General features: G+C 36.8%; 1 protein-coding gene across 1 annotated transcript in view; it reads right to left on the reverse strand.

Annotated features, from left to right (window-relative positions):
* Positions 1-15,193, reverse strand: part of LOC120467957 (protein NLRC3) — a 32,012-nt gene extending 16,819 nt beyond the window's left edge. Inside the window, exons 1-3 of the mRNA XM_089133700.1 lie at positions 15,087-15,193; positions 9,954-10,045; positions 9,689-9,801 (exon numbers count right to left, since the gene is read on the reverse strand). The gene's annotated coding sequence lies outside the window, so the exon portion shown is untranslated. The remainder of the gene's footprint in view (positions 1-9,688; positions 9,802-9,953; positions 10,046-15,086) is intronic.
* Between the last annotated feature and the right edge of the window lie 8,448 nt (positions 15,194-23,641).

Genomic DNA, 23,641 nt, shown 5'->3' on the forward strand with positions numbered 1-23,641 from the left:
GCCTATTTCCAAAAAAAAAAGAAAAGTGGAATCCCTTTAAGATCTGTATTTAAACAATGTGGCTTGAACATCAACAAAAAATGACTATATACACAATATGACTAATAAAACAAGCAAACAATTTAAAGAACTTCAAAACTAAACAGCAAAAATATTAAACGACAGCTGTATCACTGCAAAACAGAAGACGCAAAAAGCTACACAGAGCCTGTTTGTTGACCAGCTGTCCGTGATATGATGGTGTCCGGCGGTCCGCTCTGCATTATTGAGCTGTATTGTTCTCACAACTTTTTGCGATAGACTTTTGGCCACTAAAGACTCACATTTCATCTCAGAACTTGAAATTAATGACCTTGCTCTTCCACACTCCACCGGTCACTATATCAGCAATGTCACTGTCTTATGTTTATATCATCTCAGACACATTTGTCATTCTCTTCACTACAGTAGATACACACACTGTGACCCTCAGTTATGTGTGTGTGTGTGTGTGTTACAGTAAAACTGTTGTGTGGTATCAACTGTTCACAGATATGCTAATTTGTTACAACTGTTAATTTGTACAATTAATTTAATTTTGTTATAATATTTTATTATTTTGATATATTGTAATATGTACAGTCATAATAAAGAGATTTTGAATTGAATTGCTCTTACACTAAGGTCAAGAGTTTGATTTTCAGTAAAAGCATGAACTGATGAAAATATACATTGAATGCAATGCAAGTTGCATAAACACAGTCGCTATGTTAAGCCAGTCTTAAGAACTACACTGTAAAAAAATATTTTCAAGATTTGTTATCACAACATTTTTTTCTCTTGTCAAATCAACTGAAATAATTTATTTACTTCAGATAACTTATTATTTTGAGTTTCTGATTATTAAATCAATCTCCTTCATTGTATTAACTCACTTTTTACAGTTCAATCAACTTAAAATTTGAAGGCAACCAGGTTACTTACTTTTTTAAGTTAAACCAACAATATTTTTACTATTAATACTTTTTTCCCGAATGCAAATTTGACCAATCTACTTTTACTGACATAAAGTTATAACCAGTGTTAAAAGAAAAAAAAGGAGAACTAGTCTAAGCAGTTTTTGCAACCAGTTACCCACTGATTTACTCACTGATTTCTTTAAAAGAATGTCCAAATCTCTCAGAAACGTCCCCATGAACTGAATGGGTAACTAACAAAGTTGTTATAAACTCAGTATATGTTGCAGACTGTATCTATGTTTTATATGATCACGATCTTTCTATAAAGAGTGAACATTGTGGCCGGTTATCTTACAAGCCAGTCATCTCATTTTCTTCTTCAAGACTGGTCATAACTTTTTTAATTCAGTTACAGAAAAATGTTTATGTGGCTAATCTGATTAGCCATATATTTGCTAGTTCGTCAGATTAGTTCTTAAGAAAGTCTTAAATTCAGTGGCTAGGAAACTGTCCCAAACTGTGGACATAGTAATAAAAAAATAAAGTGTCCTCAAGGCGACACACATCGTTGAAGGCAGACAGGCACGTACTGTATAATCCTCAGGCCTTTAGAGAGTACTAGACTGTGAACTCGGCCCACGGTGCAAATCAATGAGCATTTCAAAAGACGAGAGTTTGGACCAGGACAACACTTATAGACTTGAATTCTGTGGCTTAGAGGTACAGAGAAATATTAAGCGTACAAAAGTAAAATTGTTATAATTTCTGCCTAGCCGTGAGGGTCTAAAATGGTTTGTGTTTATCATCGTTTCCGTACAAGATCTTAAAAAGTAAACCTCATGTACTCTGTACTAATGTTGCGTTTCAGCAACATAATCAATGACAACATAATGAAATGAACTCGACCTGAGGACGGATGCAGTCACTGAATTTAACATGTAAATCTACGTCTGTGGACCAATAAATCAAGTTGAAGTCAAAAATCCATATAATCCAAAAGCAATAGGTCAAAACACCGATCATTAAGAGGTCTCAGAAACTAAGCCCGGGTCAGAAACATGCTGAAACAACATTACATTCATTTAAGAGAGAAAAGCTCTACTAGCATTAGGCAATGCTTTTGGGATGAAGCCGTGGTAAACGCTGACTACAACTGAGGGTGCATTGGGTGATTTATTGATTAAAGGAAAACTTCGAGCACTGGCGATCCCTCAAGCTGATCATTTTAAGCTCGTCAGTCCATCTAATTCAATGGGGAAAACCCAAATGTGCTGCACACGTCCTGAAAAGTGAAGCCAAAGCATTTTGATCGCCCCCTGGTGGCTGGCTCCAGTACACTCTCAGATAAAAAGGTACAAAGGCTGACACTGGGGCTGTAGCTTTTCAAAAGATAAACTTTTCTACCTAAAGGCTGCATATTGTTATCTTAATGGTACATATTAGCACCTGAAATGTACATATTAGCACCTAAAATATACATATTAGCACCTGAAACGGCCATATCAGCACCTGAAATGTACATATTAGCACCTGATATGTATATTAGCACCTGTTATCACCTAAAATGTACACATTAGCACCTGAAATGTACTTTTTTGCACCTAAAATGTACATATTAGCAACTAAAATGTAAATATTGGCATCTAAAATGTAAATATTGGCATCTAAAATGTAAATATTAGCACCTGAAATGTACATATTAGCACCTGATATGTATATTAGCACCTGTTATCACCTAAAATGTACACATTAGCAACTGAAATGTACTTTTTTGCAACTAAAATGTAAATATTAGCTCCTGAAATACATATCAGCTCCTGAAATGGACATATTAGCAACTAAATGTAAATATTGGCATCTAAAATGTAAATATTGGCATCTAAAATGTAAATATTAGCACCTGAAATGTAAATATTAGAACCTGAAATGTACATATTAGCACCTGAAATGTACATGTTAGCACTTAAAATGTAAATATTAGCACCTGAAATGTACATATTAGCACGTAAAATGGACAAAAGATTACCTTTTGAAAAGGTACAGCCCCAGTGACAGCTTTTGTACCTTTTTTCTGAGAGTGTTTAGGTCATAAATCCAAGTAATCAAAGATGGTGTCTGTTATTTAAAGCAGTTCTTATCACAGATGTATGTTCAAGTGTTCGTTTTTACAACAAGTTTGGTTTTATTTAGTTATTTGATGCTGTAAAAACGGGGGCTATCGGCATGACTGACAGCAGTGCTTGTGAATGATCATGATCACTACAACCAACCCGAATGACATAATCGACTATTTTTGGGATACTTTGGCTTCATTTTTCTACAGTGGAAGGAAGCAGAGACGTGCGGTCCATCTTTTTTTTTACAGTCTATGCGAAAAACATAAATCCATTAGTCAAACTTACTAAAGGAACAGGGACTCTGCCTTTTATTGTCATACTCTATTATTCATTTTCTCTTCTATTCTATTCTTAAAAATACCCCCAAAAGAGTTAAATTTATCTGAGAGGGGTCATAGCACTTGTTTAACTGCTTCTATTGTTCTCATTTGGATAAAAGCATCTGCTAAATGAATAAATCTAAGTCCAAGATCTCTCAGTGTTCACTACAGAAGGTCCAGACTCAACTGTGTGATCTGTCTGGTAAATGGTGTAAGAAATCGCTCCTCATTTTAATGGATTGCTGAATACATTGAGCAAGTCTTAGTTTATCCTCTGCTTGGCGTGTCCTATCAGCTCCGCATTATAAATACTTTTCAGTGCATTATTTTTGTATCTATTCTCAGTGCCTGGGGGGATATTTCACTGCAGAGCTCTCATTCTGTCTCAATCTCAAGAGTTGTTTCCATCTACACACTTCTACCATTTATAGACCGAATCCTGAAACTCATTCTGAAATAAAGGGGCACTTTCACACACGAGAGTTTTTGGCCTGTAAACCCTGGGATACGATTTGGTTAGGTCGAACAGAAAAAGCAAAAGCATATCGCTGTAGTGTAGTCTAATGATTTAGACATTATAGATAGGGACATCATTTAAATAATTAATGTTATTATAGCAATCACCTTATTTTGTTTACTAATGTGAAATATTAGTGTAAAATTGTTGTTTTTTATTTAAATCCATTTTAAATTGCTGAATTTCCTGCACCAGTCTTCAATGTCACATGATCCTTAAATTACACTGAAAAAAAAAAAATGTTTATCTAATCAATAAAATTTTGTGGCAACATATTACAAGCAATATTATTAATTCAATTGTACAAATTAGAATTAATTAGAATATTAATTTGATTAACTATTGCTCAATTATAATTTGTTCAATTTAATAAATAATATTGCTTGTAATCTGTTGCCACAATTTTATTGATTAGATAAAGCATATTCATTTTTACAGTGTATTATTATGAATAAATATATTAAGCAGCAACTGTCAATAATGACAAGAAATGTTTCTTAAGCACCAAATCAACTTTGCATCCATAAAAAACAGTTCTTTTAAATTGCGATAATATTTAATAAAATGTATGTTTCTATTTTTTATTAAGTATAGCAATGCTGAACATAAGATACGTCTTTTTAAAAACTTTAAAAAAAATTAACCAAAAGAAAAAAACAGAGAAAATGACAAACATTCCCCCAACACATGCTTATGTTACATTCGACATGCCCTGGAATTCATATCAAGAGTGCTTTCTCTCTCTCTCTCTCTCACACACACACACACACACACACACACACACTGCTGACTCTGAGTATTCTCTGCCTTGTTCTGTGATCAAAGGCGTTTCATCTTCAGATGAGCTCTGCCCTTCCACATAACCTTAAGCTGTCAAAGTTATCTCTTTCAAACACACACTCAGATGATTTTAACCTGCTCTCTCTCTCTCACACACACACACACACACACACACACATTAATAGACATGAGGACATTGGGACTTGACTGCTCTTCATAACGAAAATAATATTCAGCTGTTTAACTTTAACAAGCCCATATTACGAGGAACTAAACTTTCCTTTATATTTTCAGATAAACGAGTTCAGTGCATACTGTAACTTTCAGAAGTCAAAGCTTCAGTTCAATTAAAAACGAAGAAGCGTTTATAAAAACTAAACAGCAGAAAGGACTTGATCTGCATCTGCAACACACACATCCACATTTACACACCAGTGATCAGAAACTTGGTCCATCTTGGACAGCAGAACAACCAATGATGAGTCAAATCAAATTAATGAATCATTAAGTATTGCATGACTTAAAAGACACTTAATTTACTCACTCTCATATTGTTTCCTTTCTTTCCAACATGCACTGCGAAAACAAAAGGATCATTGTTCAGTTATTTTGCTGGAAAACAACCAAAAATACTGGTCCTGTAATTTGTGAAAAGGGTGCATTAAAGATACTAAACTAGTTCTGGAGATCATTACACTTTATATTGATGATGATTAACCAAAGGGACTGATCAACTCATTATATGAATATGGAGACAGATGAAAGATGCACACACACATACACATAAAGAGAGAAGTGATTGAGAGTGATCTGGCTAGTAGACAATCAGAACTATTCAGAATAAAATCGCTATAATTACAGGGCAAAACACTTCAGTCCATTAACGCTACACGGACATTTAATAGGACAAAGCATGCCTGCAGATTTTGGTAAAGTTAGCTTTGTCATGAGTAAGACTTTTGACCAATAGGTGGCACAAATTGCTTTGCAATTTTCAGAACATCGTCCTCAAGGCACGAGTAAAGATTGTGTGTCAGTTCACCAATGCATTGCTGAAATAAGCTCAGATTCTGGTGTCCTAACGTTCAATTCATTGATGAACATTTGGTACACTGAAAAGCTTTTAATAGCTTTTGACCAGCACTGTCTATAGATGATCTGAGACAATTTTTAAAAAAATCTAAAGGAATCTGTACAAAAAATAAGAAAAAAAAATGCACTTTGTTAGAAAGATGGGAATGATCCAAGCAATCTAAAGACAACACACTTACTTAAGTTTATCATACATCCTTTGCTTTTCCAGCATCTTCTGCATATTTGACACATACAGTACTAGCAGTGACTGTGATTGTGAGATTCATCTTTTCACACTGGTGACAACTTACGGACTCATACACAACTATTACACACATTTAGTGATGCTCAAGAAGGAAGCATCCGTTAAGAGCCAGGGGGTGTAAACTTTTGAACGGGATGTAAATTGTTTTTATTTTGTTTGTAAATTCATTAATTATTTTAGTCCTGCCCTTCAGAGGCTACAAAAAGATATTAGCATGTAATATAAAATAAGAAAAATTTAAATCATCACATCTTGCTCAAAAGTTTACTCTTAATGCATTGGATTGCATTCTTGAGCATTTCCTTGCCGATTCTGAAAGATGTACTTTAGGTAAGTGTATGACTGTGACTATACATTGCAAACATTTTGTAAGGTTTAAAATATTAATTTAAAAGCTGAATGTTGAGAGACCTTTCGCCGGAATTTGATTGACAGGCGATCTGATTCTGACCAATTATAATGTAGATACTCGCCATTTTTATCGAACTCAATTGTTTAGGACTTGGACTCGACTCGGACTCGATTGTTTAGGACTTGGACTCGACTCGGACTCGATTGTTTAGGACTTGGACTCGACTCAGACTCGATTGTTAAGGACTTGGACTCGACTCGGACTCGATTGTTTAGGACTTGGACTCGACTCGGACTCAATTGTTTAGGACTTGGACAAGACTCGGACTTGATTTTTAAGGACTTGGACTCCACTCGGACTCGATTGCTTGGACTCGAATTGGACTCCACTCGGACTCGATTGTTTAGGACTTGGACTCGACTCGGACTCGATTGTTTAGGACTTGGACAAGACTCGGACTTGATTTTTAAGGACTTGGACTCCACTCGGACTCGATTGCTTGGACTCGAATTGGACTCCACTTGGACTCGATTGCTTAGGACTTGGACTCGACTCAGACTTGATTGTTTAGGACTTGGACTCGACTTGGACTCGATTGTTAAGGACTTGGACTCGATTCAGACTCGATTGTTAAGGACTTGGACTCAACTCAGACTCGATTGTTGAGGACTTGGACAAGACTCGGACTCGATTGTTAAGGACTTGGACTCAACTCAGACTCGATTGTTTAGGACTTGGACTCGACTCGGACTCGATTGTTAAGGACTTGGACAAGACTTGGACTCGATTGTTTAGGACTTGGACTCGACTCAGACTCGATTGTTGAGGACTTGGACTCGACTCGGACTCGATTGTTAAGGACTTGGACAAGACTTGGACTCGATTGTTAAGGACTTGGACTCAACTCAGACTCGATTGTTTAGGACTTGGACTCGACTCGGACTCGATTGTTTAGGACTTGGACTCGACTCAGACTCGATTGTTGAGGACTTGGACTCGACTCGGTTGTTAAGGACTTGGACTCAACTCAGACTCGATTGTTTAGGACTTTGACTCGACTCAGACTCGATTGTTTAGGACTTGGACTCGACTCGGACTCGATTGTTAAGGACTTGGACAAGACTTGGACTCGATTGTTTAGGACTTGGACTCAACTCAGACTCGATTGTTTAGGACTTGGACAAGACTTGGACTCGATTGTTTAGGACTTGGACTCAACTCAGACTCGATTGTTTAGGACTTGGACTCGACTCGGACTCGATTGTTAAGGACTTGGACAAGACTCGGACTCGATTGTTTAGGACTTGGACTCAACTCAGACTCGATTGTTTAGGACTTGGACTCAACTCAGACTCGATTGTTTAGGACTTGGACAAGACTTGGACTCGATTGTTTAGGACTTGGACTCGACTCAGACTCGATTGTTGAGGACTTGGACTCGACTCGGACTCGATTGTTAAGGACTTGGACAAGACTCGGACTCGATTGTTTAGGACTTGGACTTGATTGTTTAGGACTTGGACTCGACTCAGACTCGATTGTTGAGGACTTGGACAAGACTCGGACTCGATTGTTAAGGACTTGGACAAGACTCGGACTCGATTGTTAAGGACTTGGACTCAACTCAGACTCGATTGTTTAGGACTTTGACTCGACTCGGACTCGATTGTTAAAGACTTGGACTCGACTCGGACTCGATTGTTAAGGACTTGGACTCAACTCAGACTCGATTGTTTAGGACTTGGACTCGACTCGGACTTGATTGTTTAGGACTTGGACTCAACTCAGACTCGATTGTTTAGGACTTGGACTCGACTCGGACTTGATTGTTTAGGACTTGGACTCGACTCAGACTCGATTGTTTAGGACTTGGACTCGACTCAGACTCGATTGTTTAGGACTTGGACTCGACTCGGACTCGATTGTTTAAGGACTTGGACTCGACTCGGACTCGATTGTTAAGGACTCGGACTCGGACTCGATTGTTAAGGACTCGGACTCGACAAAGGTGGACCCAACACTATTTATATGTATACTTTACTTACAAAATACTTCAAAGAAACCATGGTAATACAATAAAATAATAGGAAATAATAACACTATGGCACTTTTTGTGCTATTAAAACTATTTACTATTACTATTATTTACATCAAAACTAATGATACACCAACACATAGACTCACACTACAATCTGTTCTTTCTTTAGGGGAATTTCATCTTCCTGAGTTCTTCTTTATTTGACTAAGACTCGCATGCTCTGACTAGAGGAGGTCTCAAGGGTTCAGGAGCCATAAATTAATCATCAAACACACACACACACACACACACACTTTAGAGACTCCATCAACCCCCAACACATCTGATCATTGCAAAAACGTTGCCCCTAACGACAAGACCCTTCCCTCATGACACATGCATAATTAACACAGTCGTAAATGAATTAATCATTATAAACATATTGATATAGATATAAAATTCATTATATAAATTTAGATCAATAAATCATCACAGAAGACATTCCCTCATCTCCTTCTAAAGGCGATATTGAGGTCATGCAAAGCTGTGATTTCCTCTCAGGCATCCTGAAGGCCACATATGAAGGTGTCATCTGCGGATTGGGAGGTCTTGAGATTTACTTGACTCCTTATTTTTGCGGTATGTGCATTATGAATATTGCACACAGCATGACCATTTTCTACAAAAAATGCCCGAATGACCTACTTACAACCAAAATATGCAGTACACACCAGAACACATTGCAATGCACTCAACTTGACCAGCCATTTATGGTGGACAAATTACTATTTAACATTTTAAAATGTAATTTTTTTATATAGGCTATTATTTAATATTACAATCAATATCAGCTACGGATTTAATTTGTAAATTATAATTAATTTGAATTTGAGGTAAAAAAGCTAAATAAAATAATTGTTAACAGATTGTTAACATTGTGCCACTTGCATAATTATTTCTTCTCCTGCCATTGACGAAATTTTCCGACGATCTGTTTTTTCACTGTTAGATTTTAGGCGCGTCGAAAGATCACAGACACACACAGTACAATCCACATAATCTCACAGTATAACAAGCAGCTGCTCAAAATATGATACACCACTGTTTTGCCAGTTTATCTCTTTTAATTCTTTGTAAAGGCCATTGCACACTGAGTCTGAGTCTGAAATTTTCGAATGTTTTACCTGATTTTTTACAAAACCCTTTTAAAACAAAAATTAAAATAAAGACACTCAAGGCATTCGCCTTTTTCTGTTTCTTTCTCTGCTCAAATGAATTTCAAGCAGAACAGCAGAAATTGCCTTTTACCTGGGGTCGATTTTAATGCGCTTGTAAATTGGTGAGTATTGACACACTGTCGGGGGAACAGTCGATGTTAACCGTCTGAGTAAAGCAGCAGTCTGGACCCCAAACCCCTCCATCTGTGCAAACGCAGATCGAATGTGACAGACAGAGGAAAAGAGAGACGGACAATTGCAGAGAAAAAAATGAAGACAGTCGGAGGTCTGCTGTTGGTCAAGTCAAATGTAAAAAAAATCAAGCATACATGCTGTGTAGAAACATGCAGAAATACCTTCTCAGACAATACATGGAGGAAAGGCATCAACGTGTGCATGGAGAAGCCTTCATCTCTGACTTCTGAAGACGAGAGGGTTCCTACAATATCTGTGAGCGAGAAAAATTAAAATGTTATTCCTAATAAATTCAATATCAAATGTTCTGGTAACACTTTAGATTACACTATAAAAAATGTTGGGTTGTTTTAACCCAACTTTGGGTCAAATATGGACCAACCCAAACGTTGGGTTAAAAATGTCAATAAAAACTTTAACCCAATGGCTGGGTTTGTTCATATTTGACCCAAAGTTGGGTTAAAACCAAAAAGTGTAGCCCAGAAAGTACTGTGTAATTAAGAGGAATTTATAGAGTAACTTTTATAATGTGCCTAAAGTACTTTATGTGTAAGTATAAGAGAACAATATGTAAAGTTTGGGGAATAAAGGGTTGGATAATTAAAAAAATATTTCTACTGTAAGTATTATAGAACTAAAGCGTTCTTATTCCACTATTATTATATAACAATCTTATATGTGGGAGCAATTTAGCAAGAACACACACTGTGTACCTTTTTGAAATAATTGCGTACCAATACACTGTATAGGCTTTTTTTTAAATTACAGGGTACATATCCATGCATTTATACTTTTTAATTTTTTTGATAGCAAAAGTGTAGATGTTTAAGTTTGGGCTAACATGTTTTAAGAAACGCAAGACTATTGCAATTTTTTTTTTTTAAATATATCTGGTTTCACTGTAAAAAAATATTGGTTTAACTTAAAAAAGTAAGTAACCTGGTTGCCTTAAAATTTTAAGTTCATTGAACTGGAAAAAGTGAGTTAATACAATGAAGGAGATTAATTTAACCATCAGAAACCCAAAATTATATGTTATCTGAACTAAATATATTATTTCAGTTGATTTGACAAAAGAAAAATTGTTGTGATAACTACACTGTAAAAAAATATCGTTGGTTTAACTTAAAAAAGTAAGTAACCTGGGTTGCCTTAAAAATCAGAAACTCAAAATAATAAGTTATCTCAACTAAATAAATTATTATAAAGTTTATTTGAAAAAAGAAAATATGTTGTGATAACAAATCTTGAAAATATTTTTTACAGTGTGTGGTTCTAGAGTAAGTGGTGCTTGTATAAAATAAAGGTTTCCGCATCAGTGATATAAGATTGTGTATGCATTTTTATTGTACTTACCCTGAAACTATATGGAACAAGAGGGTAACAAGCACCACTACGTGAACTTTCCCCAATAATTAAGCAAAAGTTGCAATAGTTTTCGTTTTCAGTGTGCACTTCTGTTAAAAAGATGACTTTATAAATGCATATATTATGTACCATTTTAAGAAAAGTCTATGTGGTTCAGCATTATTTCAAAAAGGTACGCCGTGTATATTCTTCAGCCACATGTAAGATTGTTATATAATAATAGTAGAATAAGAACCCAATACTTACAATATAAATATTTTTTTTAATTCTCCTGGTTGTTACCCCTTTATTCCCAAAATATTGTTCTATTGTAAGTATGTTATACACTACAATTACTGAAGGTTAAAGCTGTAAAATTGCTTTAATTCCACAGTACTATCCGGGCTGTAATCTAAAGCGTTACTCTCACTTTGAGATTTCCACTGTTAAATGACAGCTATAGCAGCGATGTGAATATTAACATGATACCTCAGGTTTGATCTAAAACTAACATCCCTGAGTCCTGAAGTGTGTTACTGACATAACAGAACTGTGCTTTTGCAATGAACGGGCCAAGTGTTCACTTCTGATATAAAGGGTTAGACTACAACATGTTGCACACATCGCTCAGGATTTCAGATTGGCCTCAATTAGTGAAATGTCAATGGCTTTGTGGAAAAAAATAATGATACCAGATAGATTTATGCGTTATCAATATATATTGCAAAACTTTATTTTTTGACTGATGTTTAGAAACTTGCTAACAGTAAGGCCTCATTTGTTAGTTAATGCATGAGCTAACATGAACAATCTCATTTATTAATCTTTCGTTATGATTTTTGTCATGTTAGTTAATAAAAATTACATTTGTTCATTGTTTCAGTTCACTTTAAGTAAAGTTATACAACATCTGATTTTAAAAACGTACACTCTAAAAATGCTGGGTTGTTTTAACCCAACTTTGGGTCAAATAAGGACAAACCCAAACATTGGGTTAAAAATGTAATAAAAATGTAACCCAATGGCTGGGTTTGTCCATATTTGACCCAAAGTTGGGTTAAAACAACCCAGCAATTTTTAGAGTGTATTGTTAAATGTTAATGTTAATTATTAAATTGCGGTATTGTTCATTGTTAGTTAAAAGTTATCAAATGAAACATTATTCCAGACATTATCACCGCAAAACACGACAAGAATATGATTTCTCACACATGTAAGGTGCCGTCAGAGAACAACACTGGACATGGAGATAGAATAGAAAAGTGTTTTGCTTGATTTTCTTTTGGCAGGAGGAGGAAAAAGATGAATAATAACATAAAATATGTGTTATAACAGATCTAAGTGTGTTTGCATGTTCTCCCCAGCGAACGCATTCACTGCCAAGACGTCCTTCACACAATCTCAAACACACACAAATCTAGTCAGTCTCTTTCTGTTAGTCATGTGGATTTCTTCATGGTTCAGTGTGTCTGTTTCTTCCCTCAAACCCTCAGAAACAAAGAGCGTCAAAATGACCTCAATCTGTCTCCTTTCATTATAGGTTTGACGTGCTCACTGTGGAACACCTTGAGAACTATAAACCTCTGCTCGACAACATGTCTGCACATGAAAGTTGTGTTTATAAGGGAGTGATATATTTAAGTGCACAAAATGCATTTATATTATTTATATACTGCATATACCAAATGAAAAGCCTATTAACGCATGCTTGTCTTGTCTGCGGTATCACACCGTTCCTCTGGCCTTTGCCTTTTTATTCTCGCCTTCTCTCTCTATAGAGAGCCTAAGTCCCGCCCCTTCCGGTCGACCACCACGGGACCTTATTTCGGAAAAATATTGAATGGTAGTCAATGGTGAGAGACAACAAATATTTTGATCTGGTTTGAATTGTGCCCTGAATTACACATATGATGTTTGTCAATTTAAAAGATACATTTTAAAGTAAAGAAAGTTGCAGTTTGATGTAAAACCGTTGAGGTATAAGACTCTGAAAATACGTAATTACAAAGACTAAAAACCCCAAAGGCGCACATTTTCTCCCAATAAATGAAGCTAACTTTACTGAGGCTAATGTCTGTCATTGTTTCTACAGTCTTACGTTATAATCGTAACGTTACGCCGTCCTACCAGACTGCACACACACGAGCAGCGGATCTCGTTTCGGTTCCCGGGAGATGTAGTTCACAGAGCGATTTTCACATAAAACTAAATGTTACTCTTCTGTTGTATGACAAACTGTGACGTTTTTGACTTTCAGAATTATCTTTTAAATTGACAAACATCATATGTGTAATTGAGGGCACAGTTCAGACGGAATAAAAAGATAAGTTGTCTCTCGCCATTGACTACCATTCATATTTTTTCCGAAATAAGGTCCCATGAGCCGGAAGCGGAGGGGCGGGACTTAGGCTCTCTATTCAGCATTGTTCTCATGATTAAAAAGAGCATTTTCGAAACAGCCCTGTGTCAAGATCTGACAGTAAAGTAGACCTGCTGCCATTTTCAAAACCATAAGTTTACACCATATACACTCACCTAAAGGATTAATAGGAGCACCATAATAATACTGTGTTAGACCCCCTTTCTGCCTTAATTCTCCGTGGCATTGATTCAACAAGGTGCCGAAAGCATTTTTTAGAAATGTTGGCCTATATTGATCGGATCACATCTTGCAGTTGATGGAGATTTAGATTCCACCACATCCCAAAGATGCTCTATTGGGTTGAGATCTGGTGACTGTGGCGGCCATTTTAGTACAGTCAACTCATTGACATGTTCAAGAAACCAATTTAAAATGATTCATGGTGCATTATCCTGCTGGAAGTATCCATCAGAGGATGGGCACATGGTGGCCATAAAGGGATGGACATGGTCAGAAACAATCCTCAGGTAGGCCGTGGCATTTAAACGATGCCCGATTGGCACTAAGGGGCCTAAAGTGTGCCAAGAAAACCATTACACCACCACCACCAACCTGCACAGTGGGAACAAGGCATGATGATCCATGTTCTCATTCTGACTCTACTATCAGAAATCGAGACTCATCAGACCAGGCAACATTTTTCCAGTCTTCAACTGTCCAATTTTGGTGAGATCTTGCAAATTGTGGCCTCTTTTTCCTATTTGTAGTGGAGATGAGTGGTACCCGGTGGGGTCTTCTGCTGTTGTAGCCCATCCGCCTCAAGGTTGTGTGTGTTGTCTGCATACCTCGGTTGTAACGAGTGGTTATTTCAGTCAAAGTTGCTCTTCTATCAGCTTGAATCAGTCGGCCCATTCTCCTCTGACCTCTCGCATCAACAAGGCATTTTGGCCCACAGGACTGACCCATACTGGATGTTTTTCCCTTTTCACTCCATTCTTTGTAAACCCTAGAAATGGTTGTGCGTGAAAATCCCAGTAACTGAGCAGATTGGGAAATACTCAGACACCAACAACCATTGCTTAAATCCCCTTTCTTTCCCATTCTGACATTCAGTTTGGAGTTCAGGAGATTGTCTTGACCCCTAGATGCATTGAAGCGACTGCCATGTGATTGGTTGATTAGATAATTGCATTAATGATCCTTTAGGTGAGTATAGTTTTAGAGTTCATGATTTTTATGACAGTGAAACCAGAGTGAGAAAAAGAGAGTAGCGCTTGATCTTAAGAATTAGTAATTGATTGGATCATAATTGAGAGATTGAAAAATAAGACTCGATGAAGTGAGTCAGGTTAATGCATTTCGATGGACCTCATTCCCACAGTATTTGACTGGTCTGAGATCTGTCACTCACGAGTGTGTTCATGAAGCGGCGGACGGCTTGCTCTGCGTCATGGCTCAGTTCCAGCAGGAAGTGTGTATTTGACGGCCGGGTCCATGTTTTCATGATGTGTCTGCCAGGTTGTGACCCTCCATCTGCACGCTTCAGAAAACAAGCTTTGTTTGACTCTTGCTGCTCTTCACTTACGGCGTTCGGCCTCTGATCTCTGATGACAGCAGTGAAGCCCAGCGGGTGTTGAGATGCGCTTCACCATCTGCTCCACCAGCCTCTTCTTCTGCCTCCAGATGATCAGACGCCTGGAAAGCTGACGGAGGAGAACAGCGTCGAGTGTAACGGTGGCATCACGGTAACAAACTGTTAATTGGTTAACAGAAAGTTAAATACGGTAAATAACTGTAATAGATCTAATGGTAGATTTAATGTAATTTTACTGCAATTTTTTACAGTTTACAGCTTTTGAAAATGATAAAGCACAACTCATTATATCATTTACAGTGAAAAAAAAAGTAAATTGACATTCCCACAATTCCCTTTATGCATTTTTGTTTAATGTTTCTTTACTGTTTTCTTAGTTCTGCTCTAATTAGTTATGTACATTAAATTAATGTTTATTGCATTTTTAAAATTTAATGTGTGTTACCATGATGGTGTTTAATGTTTGTGCAGCTTCTATATCATGTTTCTTGAGGAAGACTGCTTGTGATGAGCGTTGACTGATCATGTGACTCATCTCTGGTGTGATGATTATTGGTTGTCACTTTAATGGTACAAAACCGATGTTAATACTTCAATAGGTTGGTAAATTAACATTTTATCAGATATTGAAATACGAGTTATTACTGTAAATTTTAAATTAAGTCTGTAAAACCAATGACGTTAATGCCGTATTTTTGACGGTAAAGTTGCCAGCTGTCAGGTTTTTTTTTTACAGTGAACTGCAGATTCGTCTGTAAATCCCAGAGGAAAACATTATTGCTCTCAGGTTGAGCTTTTATACTGGAGCTCAGGAAACCTACGGTAGGGGTGATCTAGCACAGATCGAACCTTTTTGCAGGCTGTTAGCAGAAACACATGACGTTCATGATTTTTTGCTATCTGATTAACGACGCTCTAAAGAGGATATGCCACCTGACAAATGCAGATATCAATATCTAAAGAGCATGATGGTTTATGTAATAATGTTATGTGAAATGTAGAACTATAGAAGTGATAGTTTCCCCACACTACACTTTAATCTATATATTTATGGCTATTGAAGACCACTCTCGCAGGGAGGAGCTCCCATAATATATTATAAAATATTTTTTTTATTGATGACTCCATGTTTTTAACGTTTTTTTGGGTTGTGTGTTGTAGATCTATCCATCCATCCACCATCCATCCATCCATCCATCTATCATCCATCCATCCATCCATCTATCATCCATCCATCCATCCATCCATCCATCCATCATCCATCCATCCATCCATCCATCCATCCATCCATCCATCCATCCATCTATCATCCATTCATCCATCCATCTATCATCCATCCATCCATCCATCCATCCATCCATCCATCCATCCATCCATCCATCTATCATCCATCCATCCATCCATCCATCCATCCATCCATCCACCCATGCATCCATCCATCAATCTATCTATCTATCTATCTATCTATCTATCTATCTATCTATCTATCTATCTATCTATCTATCTATCTATCTATCTATCTATCTATCTATCTATCTATCTATCTATCTATCTATCTATCTATCATCCATCTATCCATCTATCTATCAATCTATCTATCCATCTATCTATCAATCTATCTATCCATCTATCTATCAATCTATCTATCTATCCATCCATCCATCCATCCATCCTTCTATCTATCTATCTATCTATCTATCTATCTATCTATCTATCTATCTATCTATCTATCTATCTATCTATCTATCTATCTATCTATCTATCTATCTATCTATCTATCTATCTATCTATCCATCAATCCATCCATCCATCCATTTATCATCCATCAATCCATCAATCCATCCATCCATCTATCTATCTATCTATCTATCTATCTATCTATCTATCTATCTATCTATCTATCTATCTATCTATCTATCTATCTATCTATCTATCTATCTATCTCTATCTATCTATCTATCCATCCATCCATCCATCCATCCATCCATCCATCCATTCGTCTGTCCATCCGTTCCAACCATCTATGACTGTAACACCAAATAAGACATATAAAACAATTGAAAAGAAATGTAAAAAAATATTGTCCAAAATAGGGGTTAGCAATACTTATATATTTGTATATAACAAATTTGTATACATATACTATTTGCAATAGTATATTTTGGAAATAAAGCAGTTATTGAATAATGGTCATAATTTCAACATAGTAATACCATACATAAGCCGATTACTGTAAATTAGGTTTTAAGTGAATGTAAATGTCAAAATATCAGATCTGTGCATGGCCTTGTTGTATTTTATTGAACTATCACTTAATATTGCAGATGTTGCTGAGAAGAAATAAAAATACGAGAAAGAGGAGACGATGTGGAGCTAGGGTTTTTAAATCATATTTAATAACCTGTTGCTCGTAAGGTTTGATTATAGTACGGTAAGAATTAAAAGTACACGTAAACTGTTAATTTAGCTTATAACCTTCAATATTACACTATTATTAACATCTCTTCCAATCTCAGTGTACACGCGAGAGAAATCTGCTGTGTGAGATCCTTCATGCACCAGCGTTCATCAGCTTCATCTTAAAAACCATCATAAAGAACTTGAAGTTTAATATGTCCGGAATATCTCGCTGTTGATAATGAAGCGAAACCACCATTCAGATGCATTATAAATGCTTTCATTGAGAAAGATATAGCCTATCTAATGATCATATAGCAGTTTATGTCTCACCAAACATCATGACAAAGTGCCTCACGAAGCTCAGTCATTAGCACTCATCATACATTATATATATTTGGCTGCGATCTATTATTTAAGCTCTATTATCGTCTGTGGCATGAGTTATTCTGCAGGTATGAAAATAGTTTTTCCATCGCTTTTAAAAGGGTTAGTTTATCCAAAAAAAGAAAATTCTCTCATTACTTACTGGCCCTCGGTGTGTCTGTGCGGCTTTACTTGGTGACGCCGTAAAGTTCCAGATCTACAAAAAAAAGCACAACAAAACTTTCATATATGAAGCTTAGCACTATATTCCAACTTTTATATATAAAAAGTTGGATATATTTCAACTATATTTCATATATATTTCACTATATTTCAACTTTTCTTGACAGCTTTGTGTGACGAACGGACATATAAATGGTGCATCGGTTCTCGTGTCTCGTAACATTAAGATCTGGAATATAGCTTAGTGCATGAATCAAATCAACTTTAATATGGTCCATTTTTTAACACCATTCACCATTTTCATTGTATGCAATGAACTCACTCTGAAGCTGAATAAAGCTTATTCTGAACAGAACATTTGTGCAATATTCCTCATGATATAACCTGTAATTATCTGAGTTCTAGCAAACACACAATAGAGCCTCTGGGGAAAGAAAAGAGTTTCAAGGAAGGAAATTGTCTGCAAATGTATGTAATTTGCAAACGAGTCTCTAAAAACTAAATTAAATCAAAAGTTTCCTTGCATAAACCAGATTAAGAGTGTGTGTGTGTGTTAAAGTCTAAAAAGACGGAGAGAGAGAACCAGAGGAACAGAAATAATAGCCTACTTTTAATTATCACGTTAATGTTTTTTAAAATGAAAATTACAAGACTAATTTTTTACAGTGAGAGAACGATCGAAAAACAGGCCCAATTCACACCTGCAACACAAAGATTTCACTTCATCTCACAACAACAACATTAATATCAATGTCCACATGAATTTCTGACAAAAAGATGTTTCAAAGAGCAGAGAGACACAGGAGACGGTGATTGAAACGGAGACTATAACGAGAAAACGCATGCAGTGATTTAATGTGAATGTTTCTCTTAGTTACCAGGGCATCATGCTGACTATACCGAGTAAACAGTCTTTTGTGGCTTTCGTGCTGCGTTAGTTTAAAACACAGAATATACAGCAGAAACACGTTACCATGGAGACGAGATGGCCCATGCAGTTTCCACTGCGTGTCTCTCTGACAGTCCAGTCTCATTCTGCAGCAACACCCGATGAGGAAATACACAATACGGCTCATGAAAACACAAGGAAAAAAAAATGGTAACACTTTCTATAAAGTGTGAATTTCAATGTATACAGCAATTAAAATAATTTTGACATTATTCAAATGCAATGCAATACATTGAAAATGTAATGTTTGGTCTATATGGCTGAATATAAACTAATGATACACAATATGAAATCACACATCGGTGTTTCAAACTGTGAATACATGATGAAATGTTTGGTAACAGTGCTGCAAACATTATAAAACATAGAGAACGATTTCAACTTCTTTGGAAAAATGAACAAATAAATTAATACAATTTTTCCCCTGTGGTGAAAATCCAGCTTTTAATGTTGTTTATGTGTCTATGTGGTGTTTTTAATACGCTTTAACACACAACATGTGTAAGTTCATAAGTGGACAGCATTGCTGAGTATTTCCTCCTTAAAACTGCAGTTTACCTCAAAACTGGTGTTTCTGACGTCACAAACGACCTTGTAACTAATGCTGCGTTCCAGGCAGGTTTTTGAACACGTAAATCACGACTTCAAACCACGACTTACGACTTTGTAGCATTCCAGGTCATTTACGCCAAACTACCTAGATGTAAACAAACCAGCATGGCGGACCTTACGGGGCTCACGCGCATTTCTAACGCCAAAGGTGCTTATTCCTTGTTTATTTGTGGGAAACTGAGGGGGAAATAGCTCGCATGAGGCAAAATAAGCTGTTATACCTTTTATTTTACTTTATTTGAAAACTAGTTAACATTATATTGTACTAAAGTGTATTCTCACCGAGTACCGCCTACAGAAACACTGCATCCGTAGGGGCTGTCGGGCTATGACGTCAGAACTCGTAACTGGGAGTACATCGGTCTAGTACGAGTTCACGGGTGGGAAGTCACGGGTTTGACTGCCGTTCCAGTGCACTTTCACGGGTATGAGGTTGGAAAAACACGAGTTACAGGTTGCCTGGAACGCGGCATTATCAGATCAACGTGTGATCGTCAACTAGTGGATCTCTCAGCGAGTGAGTGGGGGCGGGGCTCATCTGCATATTCATAGGACCGCGCATACTAAATGAGGAAAGGGTGTCGAGTTACATTCAAGATATTTTTAGGCATGAATATTTTTTTTTCAAGGAAAAAAAGTTTAAATATGTACTTTTGGTGATCAACGATGAGTTTTAAGAGATAGGCTACAACGATTGACCACAGGGGAACTTTAAAATTCAGCACAACACCGGCATGGTGTTAGTTAACATCTGAAATTGACATCAGGATGTGTGATGTAACATTGTTCAGTCACGAGTGCTGTGAACTCGTTAATTACCTGTTTTAAAATTTTTAAAACCTCCGTCAGTAACTAGAAATGACTAATACTGTAGAAATAGACTAATCAGAAAATGTTACTATGCATTAATCCGCACTTAATCCGCATTAATCTGCACTGTGATGTTGTCTTGATTGATACTGTGAAGCAGCTTTGATACAATCTGTATTGTGAAAAGCACTATATAAATATATTTGACATGACTTGACTTGTGTGTGTGATTATTAATGATTTGAAGATTTAAATCCCTGTAGCTTTTTAGTAGAAGGTGCCAATTTAAGCTTTCTGTGCAGGTAACATGCTGTCCGTCTCTCTCTCAAAATCGACACTGCTTTACTCTGACCTACAGAAACCTGCTTTGAAAAGCTTCAGAATGAGTCGGCAATATGATTCATGTTATATAACGACAAAAGATGAAGATCCACGATGAAGGATCTGAGTAAATAAAGTTTTCAAAAGCTGTGACAAACTGAGTTTCTTTACAGAGCATTTCTTCTAGTGTACTGTGAAAAACACGCTTTTCTCATCTTTCAGGGATTCAGGGATCAAGTATGTAGCAAACTACATTACCCACAATCCTTGAGTTCTATCCACCAATCAGAAGTCTGTTACAATGGAAACACAGGAAAAATAATAAGCACACACTCTGAAGACAATCGGATCAATATTGTAATTTGAATATTATTCTATTGCTATTACTGATTTGATTAATTGATTGATTCATTAATTTAAAAGTATTATCTTGTATCTTTATCCATTCTAGTTTTGAATATAAAAAGGAATGGTTCACCAAAAACAGCATAAACTGTCATTATATTCTCATTTTGCCCATGATGGGACCACAAAACTTTAAGTGATAAATGTCATGTGACTAATCACACTTGAGGAGAACTACATCCTGTCAACACTGATTGGCTACTTTAATACAGGAACAGTTACAGGAAGTCATCAGTGCGCTGTCTGTGACGCTCGAGATGAACATTAAACGAAGGCTGGAAGAACATGAGCTTGTGAATTATGAATCCTGAAGGTTAATGAAAAGTGTGGCTTCTTTCCGCCCCCATCATTAATAAGACACATGGCCTGAGGAAAACAGGAGACACAGGGCATATGTGCGGATTATACGCTACACACTCACTACCGCACAAATATATACTGGGTAATGCCTAAATTCAGAGTGTTAAACTTTACAATTAACTGAGTAATGTCTGATAATTATTTGCAGTGATTAAGAATTGAAAAAAAAACAATAGTTAGATTGCATTTTTAATTTGCTGTTGTGTAAAATTACAATAAACTTTGGCAGTGCGATCAAATGAGCCAAAATGTAGGTAAAGTCAATAATTTTATCTCTTAAAACTCTTCTTTGATCACCAGAAGGACATATTTAAATGTTTTTCCTTGATTTTTTTTTAAATGCCTTAAAATATCTTGAATGTAACTCGACACCCTTGCCTCATTTAGTATGCGCGGTTCTATGAATATGCAAATGAGCCCCGCCCCCACTCACTCACTCCCTCAGAGATCCACTGGTTGACGATCACACGTTGATCTGATTGGTTACAAGGTGGTTTGTGACGTCAGAAACAGCAGCGATTTCACAGCATGTTTTTGAGACTGTCTTTTGTTCACTGCAGTTTTAAGGAGGAAATACTCAGCAATGTTGTCCACTTATCAACTTACTACACATGTGTGTCTTAAAGCATTAAAAACTCCACATACACACATAAACAACATTAAAAACTGGATTTTCACCACATGGAGACTTCACAAGTGTGATCACTTCCCTCCAGTTCATTCATCACACTGGAAAGACAAGGTTGTCAATGGTTGTGTTCGTAATGGCATACTAACACACTCCTCTTAGTGTTTATGCAGTCCACAAAGGAACAGATTCTCATGTTGAAATAGATCAAGATACACAGGACTCCTTTCATCAGCTCTTGTCTCTCGGTCAGACGTGTGATTCTTGACTCGACTGCCCTCTCATAATTAATTAAACACACAGAGCTTGTTTCTCATCTCTAATGTTGCCAAGTGTGTTGTGAGCGTATCTGCAGGCCATTTGGAACAGCTCAACAATGGCTCCTTTCCAAACCCTACCTAGACAACTACCTTCAAAGTGTGCATCCTGACTGTCACCTCAAGTCATCTACAAACAACAAATAGTGCACCTTACAAATCGCACTCCATAGACAAAGACTTGACTCAATATACTTTGCCAATGTAACAAAGTTTAGTCAAACAACAGATTTTGAGCAAACGGACCAAATTTTATAACTTGCAAACTAATTTCTTTCCTTTTTTATTTATATGGGACAATGCATAGAACGTACAATCAAAGCTGAACCTAAATACGCCGGATTTAGCACAATGCTAATATCCATCTGTAGTTCCAAACATAGACACAAACAACCAAAAATCAAACAAACAATATACAGTAAATATCAATAAAACACATATGGAGCTAAAAAAGGGTTCCTATACCTATAAAGCTGGATTGCTAAAACCCAGTGCAGATTTTCAACACCAATCTCAATTGGCTGAGTGACGCTCATACGCTCGGCCAGAGCCTGGCGAGTGATTCCCTGATAAGGATGGGATGGAGAGAGCATCACGTCTGACTGTTCTCCTAAACCCTGAGTTGGCTAATGTCCTATCGCTCTGCTGAGACTACTTTTTTGATGGAAAGTCAAATTTGAAAACCAAATAGATTTTCCGCCCATTAAATCCATCAAGATGATATTGATGGCCCGATTACAGGAAGCGCAGATATTTCCCTGTGGTTTGGCATCTCATTTACAACAAAAACCCTGTTTTAATCACAGAAAACGAATATTTCTAAAAACTCCGGCCAAAGTGGACATTTCTGATAAAGCCGATTATGTTTGGCCTTGTCGACTGGGACCCTTTCACGTCTACCTTGTTTGGTCTGGACTTTTGGACTTTTCAGTTTGGTCCGAATCAAAATTACAGTTGTGAAACCTCCCGCGGACCACGGCCCAGACCAAACAGATGAAATTTGGTCTGACGAAAAGAGGTAGTCTCGGTCCGGATCAAACTGAACAAAGGTTTGGTTCGTTTGGGTATGGTTCAGACCTTTTACAGGACGTTCTGGTGGTTCCAGAATAGCCAAAAAAAAAAAAAAAAGACTTGGGGAGATCGTCCTTTCCTGCCGGCGACTATAAAACGTTCGCACAATGAGGAAATTCATTTGGCG

This window comes from Pimephales promelas, chromosome 8 (assembly GCF_988280905.1).
Source record: "Pimephales promelas chromosome 8, fPimPro1.hap1.1, whole genome shotgun sequence".
Classification (NCBI taxonomy): Eukaryota; Metazoa; Chordata; class Actinopteri; order Cypriniformes; family Leuciscidae; genus Pimephales; species Pimephales promelas.